The sequence below is a fragment of the Enoplosus armatus genome, chromosome 8 (assembly GCF_043641665.1).
Source record: "Enoplosus armatus isolate fEnoArm2 chromosome 8, fEnoArm2.hap1, whole genome shotgun sequence".
Classification (NCBI taxonomy): Eukaryota; Metazoa; Chordata; class Actinopteri; order Centrarchiformes; family Enoplosidae; genus Enoplosus; species Enoplosus armatus.
In genome coordinates this window covers 16378022-16397694 of record NC_092187.1, presented here as the reverse complement: position 1 = coordinate 16397694, position 19673 = coordinate 16378022, and positions in this window count along the sequence as shown.

Here is a 19673-nt window from a genome sequence, read left to right as displayed (position 1 = left end):
TACGGTACGATGATTAATGAGCGAGTCACCTGGCTGCTCGCAGTCTCAGCGTGATGTGTATAATTAGTTCATGGAATCATTCGTTTCCTCTTGATTTATATTTGCTTATATTTGTCAGCGTGGACAGGGGAAGTAGACACAAAAATATGCCACTGTAGATGCTGCATGATTAGCAGAACTCAAAGGCAATGATAGTTTTGCTGACATTTTGCAGAGGGCAAATGCTTACAAATGCTTTCAATTAGGTTTGCAACTAACAAACATTTTCTCAATTCATTGATTTGTTTGGTCTCTAAAATGTCAGAAAATACGAAAGAAAATTATCATCACAATATCCTAGAAATCGAAGGTGAAGTCTTCAAATAGCTTGTTTTGTCCAAAACCCAAACAGATTCAGTTTATTGTCACATAAATCAAAGAAAAGCAGCAAATTCTTGGAGGAGCTGGATCCAGATAATGTTTGGCCTTTATACTAAATACAATAGCAAAGCCAGTATCAATGCATGTTGCATGCAGTACAAATGATATTTGGCTATATATATAAAATTGACTCGACTGCCAACGTCAGCATGCTAACATGCTCACAGTGACAATGCTAGCATGCTGATGTTTGCAGCTGCAGTATTTGGGGATTATCAAAGTCATTTGGATTGTGCACCAATCCATGTGGTGGATGTTAAGAAACGTCACTGGCTGGAAGAGAAAACCGGCTGGTGGCGCTAGATGAAAAGTCAGGGCATCACCACCAAAGCGATTAAGATTTGTCCACCGCGAATGTTTGTACAAAATGTTGTGCTGGTAAATGTTATGTCAAATATTTCAGTCTGGACCAAAGTGGTGGGCTGGCCAGCTGACCGACATTGCCAAGCTGCTGCTAGTGTAGCAAAAAATGACTTAAATAATTGATCACTGATTAATTTCTGTTGACTGACTAATTGATTAATCGACTTATTGTATCAGCGCTACTTTCAATACTATAATAAAATGCAATGGATTTTAATGATGCTCTTCAGATATTTGAGTAAAAACCACACCTGACAGTGGAATCCCTCATATTCAGAAACAACACAGTAACAAACTATCCTCTCCCTTTTGGACTCATCAAGGCCACTTGTTTGTCTGCCAAGTGCATTCCAACCCGCCTACAGTGCCACTGTATGCCAGCCTAGAGCTGCAATCCTACTGACTCCGCCTGACATATGTGTGTGTTTCTTATAAATCTGCATGCAGTCTGTAGATTTGGTGAGCTATGTGAGGAGATCATGTTTAATAAATGGGTGTTATTTTAGATGAGATCCAATTCCTGAGAGACTCGTTGTAGGCAGGTTTATTGCTTTTGCTTAGTGCACAAGGCCATCGGTGCTTCGCTGATTTATTTATGCACTGGATGCTTGCAAAGACACGTTCAAATGCTCACACACATCCCTCTTAAGATGTCACAGAGCTTGACTGCCTGTATGGGTTTTATATTCCCTCCATGGCCGCGGCACAGTCTGACATGCCAGGCCATCAAAATGTGGTAGTAAGTGGAGCAAAGTGTCATTTTACTGGATTAGATTGCACCGAATCAAACTTCCTTTTTGGAGAGAGATGCTCAGGATTGACTTACAAAACTATCAGTTAGAAGCTCATCTCCATACAATTTCCATAAATATCAAACAAAGCCCCTGGGGGATTGAGATAAACAAAAAAATGGAACATTTTGCTTGTTGTCAGCTACAGATTTAAGGCCAAGTAATCGTAACTTTAAGCTTGATCGATGCATCCTGAACACATGTGTTATCACAGAGCACATTTGTGTAACCCGAGGGCTAACGTCATTATGTTTAGGCACTGAAGGGCATGGCTAAAATGTTAGCACTTTATTGCATTAGGAGCTAATGGTTGGAGGAATCATTATGTGCTGCTCTGTGGGTTGATAACAAGGCATGTGCTCTGTGTCTGTGTGAGGGCGGTGAGCCTCTGAACTCCTCATTTCCAGAATCCCAAGCAGCAGCGTTCCAGGATGAACAGAGCCCCTCTGTTCTAAATTAGACCTGGTAACTCAGAACAGGGAATTAGCAAAGCGCAGACTGCAGCGCCAGGCTGCCAAAATACAGTCAGACCCGGAGAAAGAGAGGCAGAGATCCACTGTCCTGCTCCTCTGTCACTGACGGTGTAACCTTGGTCCTGCTGTGCCTGACTGAATCCAGTATGCAGGAGCTCCTTGTCACGAGTCACTGCTTGTATTCATCTTGAATTCACTGAATTAAGCACAACTTTGTGAAACCAAACGACTGACACAAAAACAAATGGCCATAAGAGGCAAGTCTTCACTCTGCTGCTGACTAATTAAAATAGCAACTAAGTTTAAACAATATCAAAGGAGAATTACAGTTTTTTGCAATTGGGGTCTTATAGTTGTATAATAATCGGTTAATTGGTAATACTGTACTCATAAAAGAATTGCTGATGTCAGGGAATGAATGAAGTCTGATGTGGCAAGAAACACCAGTGACCAGACAGTCAGATAGGTTGTAAACAAATCAACAGTTAAGCCAAAGGATCTAAATCACTTTATTTGGAGGTAACACCGAAAGTGAGTACATGTGAAATGTTGGTAATGATCCCTCATTACACACGAACGCTGTGTAGCACAAAACTACGGCAAGTATAGAAGGTCAAAGTTGTTTTTGATCCACATTTGCAGAAGTTTTTTTTCTGTGGCTTTCTGTGACACACTACAGCACACACTCGAGGAAAGAATTAGAGTTTAGGCGATAGAAAAATAATAATTAATTGACAATCGATTAAAATATATATATATGATAGATATTTGAAGACATTATCATGGATTCTGGGAAACTGGGAACTTTTGGACATTTTATAGACTAAACGAGCAATCGATTATAGAGACAATAATCGGCAGATTAATCGGCAATGAAAATAATCAGTAGTTGCAGCCCTAGAAAGAATAATACCTAATATAAACGTAAGATTAGTATATTCCACCTGTAATACACTATTCAAAACATACATAAAATTAATGTATGAACTCATCTATATTGATTCGTATATATCATATATAAAGTACAAAAATAAGACGCAGTTTATTGCCAAAAGATGTAATAAACCAGCAGACTAACCTATCCTTTAAGATATCGAGATGTGTGTTTTCGGTCTTCCATGAAGCATACATCAAAGATATCACGGATAAAAGCAACCAGCATACATCCCTTGACAGCTGCCAGCAACAGATATTTTTTCTTGGGATGTTTTCAGGAGCATCCACTCTAGAGAGACTGGTGAGATGAAAAGGATGTTGTACAACCCGCTTGTCTAGAGGACTGGACACCTGTTCTGAGACAATCTTGTCCCTCACACAACCGGCAAACAGACGGCTCTGGGCCGGCTTAGAGGAAATGAAGAAGGAATGAGGACACGCCTGGTCTCCATGGTGAAAGATAGAAACAGGGTTCCCCTCTGCATATGGGACATACAGGGGGTCGAGGGTATTGAGTGTGTGCTCGATAAACACACAGGGGCGGAGAGGATAGGGTGTCCCCCGGGTGGGCACATATAGAGCAGTAAGTGTGAGGGTGTCAACGTGTGTACGCGCACACGGTAAGGGCAAGAGGTGAAAGACACACACACACACACACACACACACACAGGCACATTCACAGGTCTGTGTGCACCAAAACAAAGCACACACATACCCACATACAGCTGCTGGGATGAAAGGAGCCAACAATTCACACACACTAACACACACAGAAAGTGTCCTGTTGAAACACAAGAGCGGACAGGCTTTGATCTGCTGAGAAGTTCCACAGGAGAACTTTCTGCAGCTATCTGTCATGAACAAACTCAAAGTACTGCCATGTTTGAGTACATGGGATGACACAATGAGAGCGTCGTCTACTCAGACGATGATAGAGGAAGAAAATCACATGCAACACAAGAGGGGAAAGAAATCGAGTCCTCTTCATAGGCTCCTCTTCACCAGTGGTCAGCCAGTTAAATGAGATCCTCAGGGATCAAACATGAACACACACAAGAACACACACACAAAGACACACGTAAAACAAGCCATTTGGAGTTTCTGTCTATGAATTTGACTACATGCTGAACCCAAGAGTATGTGCAGAGGCTCTCAATGGTGGAAGCTATTGGACTAACACAGCTGACGACTGCACACTCAAAAGACTCAGAATGCTTACATTTCAGCAGAATTATGACTTTATGCAGAGGCGTCTTGATTAAATGAACTCAATTCCATGTGAATGAAATATTCAAAGAGAGACTGCATGTTTGGATTGGCTTTAACCACATCACAGCCACGAGTCATGCTAGGATTCATCAGTTATATCGCTTTATGAGCCGAGCCGCATAGTGAGTTTAACACAGCTGAGAGACGGACTCCATATGCAACCTAAAACTCTTGAGCAAATGAAGCATACTTCAAACCTCCTCTCAGACTTTCATAAATTATATCCCATGCTCTTTCAGCCGTAGCTACAGTTAACTAGGCTGTTTTAAAGCCCCTGAAGAATATGTTTTTCTCAATGACATTAAATATACATGACTAAATACTCAACAAAGTAAAAAAGAAACAAATCCTTAGTGTTTAATACTCAAAGACCAATCTGCTTCCTCAGTGTGGGTGAACTGATTTACAGTGATGGCAACTTAAGCAAACAATCCCACAACTGTTTATATTTAATTTTCATTCAAATATTGGCAAATTGTGATTGGTGCAAGGAAATATATGACATCAATTTTCTCAACTGAACTCCTCCCCACCCCTTTAATCCATTGAGAAGTGCAGAAAAAAAAACACAAATACAGAAATCTTACACGGGAAAATCAGCAAAATTGGTCCAACTATGGCAGACAATTGTGTGTTAATGAAGGACCACATTGCTGATAGTAAGAAGCTGATTGAAAAAAGGTGCCTTTAACTTCAATATAAATATATCTTGCAGCTCTATCGTATGACACTTTGACAGGCCAAGACCACGAAAGCACTTGATTTAAGTGTGAAAAGGTTTCTTCAGCATGGCTGCACTTCCACACTCTCTCCACTGAGATGAGAGAGAAAAGAAAGGAGGCAGGAGGAGAGGGCTTCAGTTGTGAAACAGGAGAGGCTTGAAATTAAAGAGCAGTGTTTCATCTCTCAGCGTGTCTGTCTCAGCTCTGTCACATATAATGGGAGGGGTCAGGCCTCGGCGCAGAGGGGACTGTCCTCTCCTATCAGCCCCCGGCTTCATCTGGTGTTAAAGCATAACCGTGTCAGCCTGCAGTGCGAGCCGCCTGTCAACCACAAGGCCCCAGAGAGGGTTATCAGACCCCTGCGCCGCCTGCTGCTCTTGGTGCCAGATCGGCTTCCCTGCAGCAGAGAGGAGGCCAACAGCCACATTCACTGCGGCCCCTGCACCTAAATGTGGGCTGACGCTGATAAGGTTACCCTAAGGCAGTGTGTTTTTCATCCATAATCTGTGGTGTTGTAAAGAGCGAATAAAACTGCGAGATTTCTTGCAGATTGTATTAACAAATCTGCTGCAAAGTTGGAATGAAAGTTTCTAATTCGAAGTGCTGTGACAAAATTCTAGGCATCTTCTAAAACTGGCTGACATGACGAATTTGGAGCACTATCAAGTTGGTTATTAAATGAGGTTCTTATTTATATCATAATACTGTAATATCTCCCTCATCCCCCGAACATATTTTGGACTATATCTGAACTAAAAGTCTCTTATCTATACACAAGAGCAGATTATTGCTCACCATTACACCAACTGTCATTCCACTTTCAGCGACGTGACGATGTGCAAATTATTTTAACGGTCGCATTTGCAGAGTCTGTCATATCTCAAAGTGGCGTGAATCAATACTTTCAGGGCTTCTTCTTGTCACTGCAACTTACAATCATGTCAATCTGGCTGCCGAATCTGCATAATTACGAGTGACTTCAACAGCTAATGAACAGCAGCGTAATTGACACTCCATTATGGCAGTCTATCCTGAGCCATCAGTTTCTGTGACTGTCAGGCAGGAGTGGTGTTTAGTTAGTTCTGGCTTGGTGGTTATTAGTAAGCATATACCCTTGAAAGAACGTGGCCACTCTCCGACAAACATACATTGATCAAGTGTTGATGCAGTTGTTTTCACAAAGGATCTCGTCTCCTCATTAGGTAAACCCGAGTTCCTTCCTCCTTCTCATTATGGCCAGCAGGGATCAAACAACACAAACATACAGATAATGAACCTTACACGGCCGTGTTTCTGGGCTGTCAATTGTTATCTCCCAAGCGGCTGCTGGTTCCAGACACTCAGTGACACAGTCTGAGCCTGTGCTTACACTGGCTTTAGCTAGCATGGGGACAAGCCCACATACTCTACACTTGTCATTTTGCTTTCCTTATCTCAGTTTAGGTAGGTGGATCATTTTAATTGTCGATTAATCTGCTGATTATTTTCTCAACAGATTCTTCTGTCTATAAAATATAAAGTCTTCAAATTCTTTGTTTTATCCAACAATCAGTCCAAAAGATATTCAAATCACTATTATATATGACAAAGAAAAGCAGCAAATCATCACATTTAAGAGACCAAAACCAAAAGTGACTGAAGCGATTAATCGATTAATTGGCTAATTGCTGCAGCTCTATCTCAGCTGCAAACTAGTCTTTTTCATATTATAGATCTCTTACAGTAAATTTAGGCCAATCTGGTTTTGTACGTCACATGCTGCATTGCTGTTTTCATTCGATAAAACAGTTTGACTTCTCCAGAGTGTTTATCCCTCTGGATTCAGCACTGGAATTTTCTGGTCATTTGCCTTGCCTTGACTTACAATGGCATGCTTCTTATTATTAGAGAGCTTCTATTAGGACTGTATATCATTCTGAATGGTTTTTTTGGCATGGGGGAGAATACACTGGCAGGGTATTAACTCTAGCTTTTATCCCGTCCCTCTTACTGGATGAAGGTCACTCTCTCTATCTGCAAAATGACTTTCCTCTCTTCTCTTTCATCCCTGCTTTCCTCCCATCCTCCACACCAGGGCATGAGTCAGAGAATCTGACACCTCAGAGGAGAGGGGAGAGGGAGAAGAGAGCGGTCGCGAGAGAGAAGGGAGACAAATTGAGAAAGAAAGATGGAGGGATGGGGACAGTTGGAGGGAAGAGGGACGAGTCGATCGATATCTCGGAGAAACAAGTAACATGAGAAGATGCTGCTTCCTTAACATACAAGACACTGTATCAAAAATGGCAAATTGAATTCATCAAAGCACAGATGGTGCAGAGGTCCTCGCTCCGATTTAGCGTACAGGATCCTTTACAGTGCCGTACAGTATGGCTGCAAAATCCTATTGTTTACAGCATCATTACACTTAAGTTAGCCGAGTCGCTGGCATGTTATTTGGTACACAACAGTGCCGTGCACGTTGAGCTGAAACTACATATTACATAAGCTCCTCAACAAACCGAGCACAAACCCAAAAATAGTGCAGTCCCTGTTAAATATTTCAGGCACTCGGCAGCTGAAGGGGGGGGGGGATAAAAAGCTTCTCTCCTTCTTGGTCGCAATACAAAAACAGACACACACACACTGATGCAGATGGCCAATTGAAAGAAAACCTCCATTTAGTGTACTGTAGAGCAAAGCGGATTACTGTCAAGAAGGCAGTCTTTTAGCTTATTCGCTTGATATACGGCACTTACTCGCTGGAGTGGCGCACTTAGCATACACCTATCCTTATTTTTCTCGAGTCTGTACAGCATAGACAGCATGAAAGCTGCTCTTTGAGGGTAACTTCTGAACTAAAGAAATCACACTCATGAGACCCTTTGAGAGACACAACAGGAGAGTCATGGGGCCTGCTGGGTCAATCTTCAGAGCTCAACACAGTGCTATCTTTTCATAGCAAGGGGACAGCCTGCGGCTCAGTCAGCCACAGGGTCAGTCTTAAGAACAGCAGCAAGGGTCACATTCTGTTTCAGGAGAAAGGCTCTCTTCATAGCAGAACAAGAAGCTCCTAAACAAAAGGATCTACACTGTTTATTTGCATGGAAGCTGCCAGACCACAAATCAATAAGCATTCATGTGACTTTTTGCTTCATGTCTTTCTTGTACAACATCTCTGACTTCATGGTAAAACATAAGGATAATGAACTTGTGGCAAAAAAAAAAAAGAATCTATTTCAATCGACAAAGCTGGAAAAAGAGGGAGTTAAGCCTCAAGAGTGTGTAGTTATTAGATAGCGACAAACACAGGTTAATTGCTCAAATGCAGGTTAATTGCTACAGGGGATTTATCTCAAATATTGGAGAGGAAATTAATTTGCATCACAACAACGCTCCTGTGACAACAACTAAATCTAAATGAACGCCCGAGTGAAGATGATGATACTGATTTGCCTCGTAAAACGTGGAGTCCAAAAGCACTCCAAGTTATTAAGAGGCTTTAAGTCTGCGTGGCGGGGGCGAGGAACTGAGGGAAACTGTGGCTTAAGAAATCAAGAGGATAAATGAAAATCTGCAAGCAATTCAAGATGTTTTGTCAGTGGAAATAATTCTGCTCTCCTGTGTTGTTGTTGTTGTTGTTGTTGTTGTTGTCGTCGTTGGCTAAATTACCCCCAAAAGCTCTTCTTGTATTCTCCTTGTGAGAAAAAGGTAATTGAATATCTCTCTCTGCAGAACTGTTTAATGGGGTAAAGCTGCTGCACTGGGCTGCATTTACTTGATGACTGCAAACTAAAACTAAGCATTGTGCCTGTTCTCCACCCACCCACCCCCCCACCCTTCAGTCTGCCAGAACAGCATCTTAGTAGATGAGAGGGATTATTGGCAGTTCCCAGACGTTGGAGCAGCACGTGTCAGGTCTGGTTTCTGTTATTTATGAAGCCTCTCGGCCCCAGCCCTCACTCTGCAGCAGAGATGCAGGTGGGGTTTCATTATTGAGGATGCTCTTCCACTTCTTATTAGATCTCTGACTCTCAGAGTGCATTAAGGAATTGCGTTTGGACAGAGAGTCAGCAATACATGATGGTCGTGTCTTTGTGCCCCCCAGGAGTTCCTACTAAAACACACGTGTGCCTCTCACATCTGCCAAATTTGTGAGTCCTACTCTGAGTTCCCTTTTCAGGAATAAATAGTGTATGTGCGCTCAATCTGACACCCCCTTCACCACAAACACACACACACACACACACACACACACACTCAAAAGAAAATTGTATTCCTTATTGATCTCCGTTATGTGCTTGGGAAGATAAATCTGAATCATGTTCTCCTACTTCTCCAGTAAAACCGCCGTATGATGCATTACGTCCAAATGAATTCCTCCACAAGCAGCTTACAGTTACACCCTAAGTGATGTGCAATTCTCCAATTGTGTCCTTTATTTCTCTCCGCTTTTGTTTGAGCAGCGTATAAACACACTGGGGGTGCACATGCAAGATTCATGAGCATCTCCAGGCAGCAAGGATGATGATTTCCTGAATCAATCAGCTGGTCCACTATCAGATGCTCTTGTTTTATGGATTCTATTGTGCTGAAGAGTCTAAAGATGACCAGTCTTTTGAATTTCATATGGGCCCTGTTGTGCTAAAGTGGATACATATGGGACAGAAATATGCAAAACATGTGAGTGTTAATAACACCAGAAGTGGAAACAAGGCACATTTTCATTCCAGCTATTACAATCAAATAATGGATAAGCTTGTTGGTACACTCTATGCTAAATGAAACAAATCCTTAAAATTATGTTTACTGGCTGCGAATTGGGTCTAGCAAACAAAACACTTATCTGGAAACTACATGTACAAATAAACAAAACTGTCTGTTTAAGAGTGTCTACCTGCATTCAGTTTGCCAAATGTGACCAGAGAGTCTTACATTTAAAAGGTAAAATTAAGTAAAACATGTGCAGCCAAATCTGCATCTGCACCGAGTATTTGGTTTTCATCTGGGTCAGCTTCTCGAGACAGTTTTTCTATCCAGTGTAAGACTAATGCAATTAGGCATCTTCGTGAATAATGGTGCTGTCACACACACTCGCTGCCTCAGCACCGAGCAGGCGCCCACAACACCGGACTTGTTGAGAATGATCTTAGTGTTCAGGACTGGCCTGGCCAAACCGGGGTCCACTTTCATTATCATAAAACCGTCCGCACACAAGAGACCAGTTGTCTCCTCGGTCTTGCTGTGTCCCCTGCTCATCTGGCGACTTTCTGCCATATGCTGTCAGTTTATGGCTTCATTAATTCAGCTCCAACGTGTCTGGGGTTTCAGCCTGTGCTCATATGAGTGCGTCCAAGTAAAAACACAGGAGACTGTAGTAATTCAGAAGGACAGTGCGAAAGTAAACAGTTAAAAGGGCCTAATTTCGGATTTAATTCGGCGATTGTTCATTAACAAGAGTTTGTAGGCTATATTAAAATGACATGCCTCTCTGTTTGGTGAAATTCGAGGAATAAGACACTAAATCTGGATAGCGATCAAGAATGTCACCTATTGGATGAGAGCTGTTTCAAGTTGGAGAATTGGGAACATGCTGTCCAAAAAGGTGCCTTTCCAAATAATCTGAGTCACTCACCTGTTTTCATGTAAAAGGTCGCAGGCTGCGGTATCCCCATGGATCTGTGTTGGCCGGGATTTGTATCCACATAGAGTCCAATGACACGGACGCGTAGTGCGGACTGTCCTCCCGGTGTGTCAGCAGACCGGAGTGCAGGGCGCCTGTGCGCTGAGGAGGGGAGACACACACACACACACACGCACACACAGAGAGACGCAGGCGGCGGCCACCCAGCTCACCCTGATCACAATTAACCGAGGCAGCCCGTGGGTAAAAAAGCCCTTTGGCTCAGCTTCCTCCAAGCCTCCAGTGCGTTTGTGTCCCCGCCTCGGCCGGTGTGGTGTGATCCTGTCCCCGCAGGACCTCTACAGGGAGCGCAGCGCGCTTCTCCCTGTGCGTCGCGCCGCAGATTGACACATTCAGGATCGTTGAGCCTCGGTGTGAAATCATAGCGGGAAATTACATTTGCTGACTCAATCAGACTGGTCAGATATTTGCGCCATTACCTTGTCTCAATTATAGTGAGTGTTTTCATGGAGAAATTGACAGGGCCTAGCGGGGTGGCCATTTATATACATCACTGCTGCTTTTAATTCACAATTTATTTACTATACACCCCTTTAAACTCCAGTTAAGCGCAAGTCAAATAGGAGAAATTGTCGCAGGGTTTACTGTCAGACTACAGGCCAACAAAACATGTCGATCTAATCGAAATCCTTTTTAAATGTCCAAAATCCATTGGTTTAATCAAAGTTGGTGGCGCAAATGTAAAATTGAAGCTCTTTTGAAGTTTGTGGCGTGTATGAGATCAGCAACTTTCTCTCACACAGCGCCATCTAGTGTAAATGTCTTGATATCGCAACAATATTTTCTGAAAAAAAGGGAGACATATTCATGGATTTATGTTTTGTATTCTTCATCCTTAGTTTCTAGACCATCTAATATTACTGTAAATGATGCTGCTACAATATAAAGTCCAGGTATCTTTAGCAAGTGGCTGACATTATTTTCCTTTGAGACATTGTGAAAGAAACAACATTAAAGGGGCAGAATGATGTAAATCAGTCTGTTTCACTCCAAGCTGAATGTGTCTATTGACAGAACGGCTCATTAATTTAAAGAAACTGAAGCAAGACATCTAGACAGCTCCCACTGCTCCTGTGTGAAGGAGGGAGGGTCTGGGTAATTTGAGCATGACGTCTCCATCTATTGCACAAATTATCTCAGTTGTTTCACAGGTGCCTCTCATTCACTGCAAGAAGAAATCAGAAGAGGATGGATGTGAAGTGAACTTGTATTTATACTTCTAAATGAAAGAGCTTTATTCGTCACTGCTTGACATTTTTACTACTGCCTCCGTAAGCTGTTACATTGCTCTGATGGTGACATTTTCTCTTGGCTGGGAGTCAAAATAGAACTACATAAAGTAAATAAGATCATGTGTGGGCAAATGAGTAGATACACAGTTTGTTCTCATTATTAGCTGTTTATTTCCCAAATGTATGATGAGAATTATGACTTAGGGAGCTGCTGGGGTTCTGCACATTTTACAGGGTCACTTATTGAGACGAAAGAGATCCAATTATCTAGTATGATTACCACAACCATAACCCAGGACTGTGCCACTGAGTGAATGAAGCAATATTAGACCCTAACCTTGAGGGACGACACGTTACAGTATGTCTTAAATGTTTTGACAGGGACACATAACTTTGAAACAAGCAATGGACGAACAATATGGCCTTTTGTTGTTTATTCTCTCACCCATACAAAAGCAACGCTGCGGGAGTTTCCACATAATGGCACCCTATGAATCAAGCACTTAACCATATAACAGCTTCACTGAATAACTTGCTGCGGTCCATCGGACCCACTGACAGAGTGAGATGTTGTTTCTCAAACAGTAGGAGGTGCTGTGTGATTTCAAATCCATCTTGCAGAGACAGGGTGCTTTGTTAAAGGAAAAAAAAATAAAAAAAATGCAGCCACCACTAGGGGTGTGTGGGTCAGACCGCTGCCAGCCATCAGTCATGGTGATGTGGCTAAGGTGCACTGTGGGATATAACACAGCCATCAACTGGTAGAAAGAATAGTGATTGCGTCATTACACTTGCCACATATAATGCAGGAATATAATTAACGCAGTCAGATCTGCACTGAATCAAGCTGACAGAGCTGCACTAGGTATAGGATTTCTTGGAAATTAATTAGATTTCCTCCATGCTATGAGCGAGAGAGTGTGTAAATGTTTTATTTCTGCCAGAGTGTAAGGTGTGAGGGTAAACAAGAGAGAATTACACACACTCATTTTGGTTTAATTCTGTTTTGGATTCACTTTTCAGGGACTGAACCACACACTGGGGGCATGCATATGAATTCGGATAATTTCTAATTTAGTTTGGTTAAGCCTGAACTGCGTGCATGTGTTTTCACTGTAACATCATCATTTGTAAAATCAAATCGAGCTGGAAATTAGATAGTGATGTCAAATTCACAAAAGCCTTGCTCATGCTGAAATCAGCCATGGTATGCAGATCCCCAGTTGCTTTGGCAAACACAATGTATATCATCCCTGCTTGTCTGGGAGCATTCAGGCTTAACAAATATACCTCTCATACTAAATGGCACTGAAACAACAAGAGATGACACCAGGGCAACAACTACAATTACTCAGCCGTGGAACGTCTCTCCCTTCTTCTCTCCAATCGTCTCATGCACAAACAAACACGGCTTAACATTGCCTGCATTGAATTTCATGGCATTTCTTAACTTCGTCCTGACAAATGATGATTGAAGACATATTCTGCTTTTGTCTGCTTCCACATGCCAGAGCTCACAGTTGGTTCGCCTTTCATTAAAGTAACTTCTGCAGCAGCTTGATCTTCTTGAAAGCTGCAATCGTCTTTGATTTCCCTCTCAAGCTAGGAGCAATGGTTTGACATTTCTTTCTTTTGTTTACTTATCAAACATGAAAGAGATTTCTTGTACAAACTTAACAGTAACTTTTTTTTATAATTCACATGGTAAGACTACAGAAGCTACAGGTGTTTCAATGTCTGCTGAACCTGCTTAAAGAGATCCACAAATAAAATGTACAGACACATGCACAGTGAACTCCTATTTAGTGGCAATGACATGCATTTAGATGATTAGAAAGCACATTTCCATATATCTTTCCTTGAGGATGTATGGCTTTGCTTTGAAGCGCATGTATTATTTTGAACAATGGAAGGAGAAGGAGACATTGGACAGAACAGACTGGAGCTGGAATACTAATAGGAGATTTTGTATTAAATAGCTTACAGAACAAGGATTATGTTTGCCATGCTCTATGAGTGTTGTTCTGTGCCTTAAAAGGAAAAAATCTCATGCAGAACAGGCACTGAGGACAACAAGCTACCATGTGGTACCATATTTCCATTTATTTTGTATAAAAGTGTGACGTAGTGCTTCTTTTTCAATCAGTCAATGACCATTAATGCAGTTCATACAAATAAAGTAAAAAACATTTAACACTTAAGATACAGAAAAGGTGATGAATATACTGAGACAGAGAATGAGCAAAAAAAATGAAGATCAAATGAAATGAAATGACAAAAAGACAAGGTCAAAGCAGATACATATGTTACATATGGACCGTTGCGTGATATGTCACTGCACTATACAGATGATTAAACAATTATGTTTTAATTTATTCATTATAGCCAAAGATGAGAGATTATATTGTTTTAAGTGTGATGGTAAAGGCTTTGTCCTTAGATGTAACAGGAATCTCTGAACAGATGCACTACGACGCCACTGAGTGCCAAAAAAGTCTTTCATTTAAAGCTAAAGAGAGAACTGTTGCAGAGCCTTGTGGATTACAGACTTCCTGTAACACCCTCCATAGTTTTATAGAAGAGACAGATCATTACTGCATTTCCCTTTCATTTAATAAGAAAAAAAAAAGTCTGGTCCTGAACCTAGATAAATGAAGATTTGTTCAAAACCGTGCTCGAGCTTTAATCAAACCACTTAAAAAATGGAGATTTCATGCAGGTCCTCTTCTGCATTTCTATGATCATGCAGCAAAAAACGAATGTCTAACTGTTTAATGTCTTAATAACAAGACCACAGCCATGGCCCTGGGTCATAGGTACCTTAATTCAGTGTCTGTTAAAAAAAAAAAAAAAGCTGAGGATGAGATCATGGCAGATGTGAGAGGAAGTATTCCTCCAGGCTATGTCTCGAACAGGCCAAAGGATACTGTGTCATCTGCAGGTGCACAAATATGCAATGTAGGCAACATTATGACGATATGGTTTCTGGTGCTGTGGTTGGAAACAGCCTGTAGGCAGGAACTTGATCTGATAAGTATGGTTAAAAGTGTGGGAAGTTCTGGCATTCATTTCAAAGAGGTGCAAAGGAGGGAACGAGAACTACAAAAATAGATATGGAAATAAGAACATGACGGAATAACATATCTGACTGCTGTTGACAAAATGCAGAGCAGATTTAATACAATCTTGAAACTTAACCTCCTAATAACTTCCTACCCCAGGACCCTATCAAAGCTCTTGACTGTGACTTCAGAGACAGGGCTATCTGCTGAGTGTCATGTATCAGGTATGAAGAGCACCTTCAAACAGCTTTTGATCTTGAAAGTGCACTGAGGTGGGGAAACAGGTGATGAGATCTGTGCTGGAGCACAATACTGTACTTGTACACAATACACCACAATAGTGCGGCAACACCAACTATCCTGAAGTCCCTTTGTAACTTTGGCAAGTATTGAAAGTTTGCTGGTTGAACAATAAAAGAGCCTTTATTTGCTGACACTGAGATTGAAAGGAATATACATACTGATATTTAATCATGGATATATTTACAACTTCAAATAGCATAAGATCCACACCCCAGCAACTGAATAATGAGCTCCTCATATACTTGTTTGTGTCACATTTATTGAGAGATGTTTTCTCCCATGTCAGGCCTTCATCAGCGCCGATGATTTGCTGACATAAAGGATAAAAGGCTGAATGTTTGGAACTATGCAGCCAACAAAAGGACAAAACTATTTCCGAGAAACACTCTGTTAGAGAGCTAGTTAGCGTGCCAGTTTGTGCCTGTTTCTGTGTCCTGGGGTTTAATTATTGAAACCATTGTTTATTCATCGGTTTTTAACCCTTTGTTGTCCCACATACATTACATGCGTTCAACTGGAAGCTAACTAGCATAGCCACAATATTCTGTTATTGGCAACTGAACAGCTGAACTGGGGACTAGGGCTGGGTATTAAACCATATTTTTTGGAAACAACTGAAATGTCTCAGTGGAATTCATTATAGACAACTTGCAAGTACTGTCAAGTTGGTTACTCATTCTTTGATCAGATAGTCCATGAATTAAATCAGATTTTTCAGAAAATGATCTGGTATGGCTGCCTATGTTTGATATTGAGAACTTTGGCTTTGTTAATTCAACTTTTAAAAAGGGTTTTGTAGAAAAACATGCAGCATTGGTACTGAAACTCAAGTATTGCATCTGCCCACTGACTTGATGTTTAGGACACCAGACTCAATGCATAGACTATTTTCCATCAGCCAGTCTAAGCCTCCAGAAGTCTTTACAGTATGCATCCACCCATTTTGTAAATACTCAGAAATTCTTGTTGGCGTAACACAAACATTTTCGTGTTGGACACTAATTAACTATACAAATACAAAAGTCTTTGCACCAGCATTGCACTACTGCTTGGGAAGATGATTCTTTGCTTGGTATTATATTGCAGTGGAAAAATTGACAACTGTAAGAATAAAAACAATTCAGGCAGACAAATAGAACAAATACATTGTGATTTAAACACACATCTGAGCCTGAGGGGATAAAGGAAAAAGATCCTCAAGGTTTTGTTTGTCCGTACATGCCTATACACATTCCAGGAATGTGGAGAATGGCAAGCGACAAGAGAGGCCTTGTATTTGTAGGTCTATCTCCTGCCCACCCTGTAGATTAGCCTCTTATCTGTTAAATGAGACAGTGCCGACGGATTTGGATAACAGGACTTTGGCATTAGCACCACGCTCCCTGCACTGAGAGCTCTGCTGTATCACTGAGAGTCCCTGTGCCAGAGCTAAGCAACACAGACAGCCTTGGACCAAGCAGTGGGTGGATATGGGGAGCCACATAATAGGCAGCTTCAGATGCTGCCATTTCTTCTCCTTGAATGCAGCTGATGGGTTTTTTTCTCTGGTCATCCCTTATCATAGCTATGACTGTAACATGGGATTATGAGTGATACACCCGAGAGTCTAGATTCAATTCACACTCTCCCACATATCACCTGGATGGATGTGTGGCTGTGATTCCCGCAGCCGTTGACTCATTCCATCTCAGTCTGCGCTGTTGCCATGTGACTAGCCAGGCAATACGGCAGGCTGAAATGCATCCTCCAGCTCTGACTCATGATTTGATCTGGCTTTTAGTCTCCCTCACCCTGGGCCAGAATTGATAGGTAGTGTTAAGTGTACACCTGGGACCCCAAGTCTCTGCGCTTTCACCCCATTTCCATCCACCACCCTAAGCCCAGGGCGTATTAAGCAGGAGTACTGATCCACACACTTACTGAGACGGTGCTGCCTGCCATGTTAGGCGTGAGTGCCAGTCACCGTCAGGTCCATTGGACAAAACTGGAGCACATTCCTGAGACCTTACACGTTGCTTGCTAGTTAATAAATCTCTTAGTCCGCTGAGGACAGAAAACACAGGAAGGTGATGATTATCTAGACCAGAGAGGTAACAGGAGAGTCAGGTTACACTGAACAGGCTTGTCACTCTGTGCAGGGATTTGACTCTCCCAGATATGTAGGCCACATACTGTAGGTAAGTCTGACATGTAAGGTTATCTAGAAGAACTTTATTAAAATAACAAAACTTAGGAGTCTACACCAATGCTAGCAGCTCCGTGAGGCTGTACTTACACTAGGCACAGTTGTGCTTTGAGCTAAATGCTAACGTCAGCATGCTAATATGCTCACAATGTCACAATATTAACTTTCTGTTGTTAAGCAGGTACAGTATAATGTTTACCATGTACACAGTTTTGCATGTTAGCATGCTAACATTTGCTAATTAGCACTACACACAAAGTACAGCTTAGGCTGATGGGAACATCATCAGTTTGGCAAGTATTTTATCAGAAAGTTAGAATTTGGTGTTCCCAAAGGGGAACATTAATGTCTGAACCAAGTTTCATGAAAATCCTTCCAATAGTTGTCAAAGGAATTCACGAAAAGCCAAAAATGTCAACCTTGTGGTGGCACTAGAGGAAAAGTCAAAGGACCACCAAAGGCAGTCGGCTTCATCCACTGAGGACCATGAATGTTTGTTCCAATCATGGCAATCCATCTATTAGTTGTTGAGATATTTCAGTCTGGACCAAAGGTGAGGACAGACGGACATTGCCATCCATAGAACCGTGCTGCTTGCGTGGCTAAAAATGAGGATATTTATGTTGTCTTTCATATGTTTCTAAAGGCATAGCTATTAAACTGATTACTTTGGTCCAAATAAGGAATTGATGAGAGCTGGTAGGTGTATCGTTGTTAGAATGCACAACGAGTTTCCAAGGACTAAAATTTAGGACTGTGTAATCATATTATTGCACTGATGGATTGGGCTAAGGGTATTTCAGGTAACTGCTAAAGAGTCACAGTACACATTTAGGGGCTATTGAGGGAGTTTTGATTTGATTTCTGCTCTTTATTGGGGTCATCCTGTGGCCATTCTATTTGCTAATTTCAATATTTGCTGATGTCCTCTTGATGTGTTTCAGTCATTAGGTCTGTTTGTCTCTGATAACGAAACTATTACCCCAGTCACAGAGACCATTAGGGGCTTTTCCTCAGACTTCCATTTAACATGAGATCTCCTCAAGAGCTGCCTGTTTACCCTGTAATGGAGTGGCCTGATCTGCCACTGGTCGAACGTACAGTACTGCTAATGACCAATCCCCTGTAATTGCTTTCGGGTCTCTGATGGTGGATTAATTATGCAGTGTAATTTGCGAATTATCAGCTAACTTGCCTCAGCAAGACTTGGATGGGATTAATTTACACTGAGATACAAGTAAATGTGACAAGATGAAACTACAAGTCCCAATTTGCTTTTCAATAAGACATAACATTCGGTAAATAATTGGGGTTTTTTTACACAAAGAGGATATTTTCACTGGGCAGTGGCTTGCAAACCAACAGCATTTCAGTGAAAACATGCACAAGTGATGATGGTACCTTTTGCAAAACCTTATTTGTGCTGAGCAGTGAGAACAGATAACTGGGGGCAGGCACAAACAGGAATAGTGCTCTGGTCTAGGCACTGCGCTGAAAGGAAATCCTCCTTCTTCCTGTTCTATTATCAGCTCAACATAACAAGTGACGGAGTAAGCAGACACCCACTACAGACCAAAAACAAAACTTCGAACTGGTAAATGATGTGTTCCTGACACAGTCTATAAAGCGTTTCAATGCTGATCCTGACGAAATGGGGCTGAAAATTACTGTAGCCCTGTGCCTTTTCATGAGAGAGCCAAAGAAAAAAACTATAGGGCAGATATTCTGAATTATGATTGCGACAAAAAATGAGAGCACAACATATAAAAAGCAGAAAGGGTCTTTCCGTTTGTTATTGAGTGAAGCCGAGAAGGGTTGTCTAAAGTAATCTACCATTGTGAGAGAGGGGAGATTGGCTCCATTGAGGGTCTCACTACTCAGCCAACCCCCCTCAGCGGTCCAACAGTCCGCTCTGAATTACATTTCTAATAAGTCACTTGGAAGAAAATGTGGGGAGTCAGCTGATTCGTAATCCGCTCTCTTTCTCGCTCTGTGCTCACACATCAAGAGTCAGATTGAAATGTGCAATCACATGAAAGCCCCTCTGCGGTGGGGCTATCATGGTCTAGTAGACCTGCAGGTGTTTTTGTGTATGTGTGTTTTGGCAAAATGAGAGCTGGGCGATCCATTTACAATGGAAATCCCTCATCCTTAATATGCCTCAAGTGTAAACAATAGGATGAGAGAACAGCAACTGCTAGGAAATGCATGTATTCCTCTCAGCTGACATTGATACA